The sequence below is a fragment of the Tiliqua scincoides genome, chromosome 15 (assembly GCF_035046505.1).
Source record: "Tiliqua scincoides isolate rTilSci1 chromosome 15, rTilSci1.hap2, whole genome shotgun sequence".
NCBI lineage: Eukaryota > Metazoa > Chordata > Lepidosauria > Squamata > Scincidae > Tiliqua > Tiliqua scincoides.
Window position 1 is genome coordinate 4,352,321 of NC_089835.1, and position 2,080 is coordinate 4,354,400.

The 2,080-nt window shown below is 51.5% G+C and overlaps 1 long non-coding RNA gene across 1 annotated transcript in view; it reads right to left on the minus strand.

Annotated features, from left to right (window-relative positions):
• LOC136635183 (uncharacterized) overlaps positions 1 to 2,080 on the minus strand; it is a 28,429-nt gene that overhangs the window by 1,533 nt on the left and 24,816 nt on the right. Inside the window, exon 2 of the long non-coding RNA XR_010793382.1 lies at positions 1,269 to 1,422. This is a non-coding gene — a long non-coding RNA (uncharacterized lncRNA). The remainder of the gene's footprint in view (positions 1 to 1,268; positions 1,423 to 2,080) is intronic.

The window sequence follows — 2,080 nt, forward strand, 5'->3', positions numbered from 1 at the left end:
GTGGGTCCTGACAGAGGGTCATTTTAAAAAGTGGGTCCCAGTGCTAAAAAGTTTGAGAACCACTGTTCTAGAAGCTTCCAACCAACCTCCGGAACAAATTCCAACTTTGAGGTCTGCGTTTCACGTCCCCCAAGGAAGACCTGAAAAATACCACACACATTCATTCATTTATTTTAAAATCGGGGCAAGCCGACGGACATTATGTGTCGGTGCCTCGTTCCGTCGGCAGCTACAATGCAACCTTTTGGTGTTGGCCTTTTGGGCATTGCAACCATTCAGATCCTGGGGGCACGTCAAAACAAGGAAACCGGAGTTGCCAGATCCAATCAAGCCAGCCCCGAGTCACGTCTGCTCTCTGTCCCCTGGGGGGACGCTTGTCACCTGCATGCCCCAGACACGGAGGAAATCAAAGCATTCCAGGCTGCACCTGGTCAGCTGCTGCCTTTGGAGGCGAGAGGAGGAGCGTTCCTCTCTGGTCCTGCCAAGAAACCGCATTTTCTCATGCCTAGAAACCAGAGAACCGTTTCCTTCCCGGTACCTCTAACAGCGCAGAAACCCAGGCCGACAAATGGCAAGCGTGAAAGAGCAGGCAAGTTTCTAGTCCTCAGGGTGGCAAAAGCGCAGAGGCACAGTGAGTTCATCCTGGATCAGAATGCAAGAGGAGAGCACAGCCAAGCGGGGGCTGGTTTTACTGGGCTTTACTGGTGGCTGGCTTTACTGCAAACTTATTCAGTGCTGGAAAAAAGCTCTAGCAAGCCTGAGTAAAACCCCTGGACGTTGCTGAAATGGACACATTCGCCGTTAAAGGCGTGAGGGCTGGATCCAGCCTTCCAACTTACGTTAGCGCAAAACAGTTCTGTCTTGCCCTCAGGCGAGACTTTGAAAGGCTGGAAGCAGTGGCGTCGCTAGGTTGGCGTCACCCAGTGTGGGAGGCTAGCGAGTCACCCTTAGGATGGACTTCCTCCTGGGCAGCAGGCGTGGCAAGGTGCCATTAACCCACCCCGCTGGTTTTTTGGCTATAACTTCTGGTAGACTAGAGATATCTCAACACAGGTTGTTTCATTGCATCCTGCACGAAATTACGCATCAATTGATATATAACATGATGGGATTATTCGAAAATACCAAGATTTTAAAATTTTGGCCAGTAGTGGTGTCACCCCCCCATGTGCATCACCCGGTGCAACTTACACCCCCCACACCCCTGCAGTAACGCCACTGCACACGCCACAGAACCCCAAAACGAGCGTCCCCTCGTTCCCACTCACCTGCCCATCCAGCTTTGATTGGCCATCCCCATTGCCTTGCTAGCCACACCTTTATTTCGGATGACAGGCCCTTCTTGTGGCCTCAGGATTTGCTCCACCTGTCCATCTATGGTGCAGTGACCCTCTCCCGGGGGAAGAAGGTCTCCTAAGTGCCCTAAAAGGGGTAAAAAAAAGAGAAGGTATATCAATACATGGAATCCATAATCCCATTTCCAGCCATTCCTAAATATTTAGTTATGAATAAGAGGCTGTAAAAGGTGACCTTATCTGGTGTGCTCCCTGGGGCATTTGGTGGGCCGCTGTGAGATACAGGAAGCTGGACTAGATGGGCCTATGGCCTGATCCAGTGGGGCTGTTCTTATGCTCTTAAACTACAATTCCCAGGAAGCCTTGCAGGTCTCTTGTTATCTGGTGTGCTCCCTGGGGCATTTGGTGGGCCGCTGTGAGATACAGGAAGCTGGACTAGATGGGCCTATGGCCTGATCCAGTGGGGCTGTTCTTATGTTCTTAACTACAATTCCCAGGAAGCCTTGCAGGTCTCTTGTTATCTGGTGTGCTCCCTGGGGCATTTGGTGGGCCGCTGTGAGATACAGGAAGCTGGACTAGATGGGCCTATGGCCTGATCCAGTGGGGCTGTTCTTATGTTCTTATGTTCTTATGTGACTTGGAGGTGGGGTGGGGGGGTCAGCACCTCAATGAAGACCACTGAACTCCTGCTGCACTTCTGACCCGTCACCGACCCTTCAAAAGTATTAGAGGAAAAAATGGCTTATCTGGACTCTTGTCGGGTGACTCACAACCAGCCCCAATGA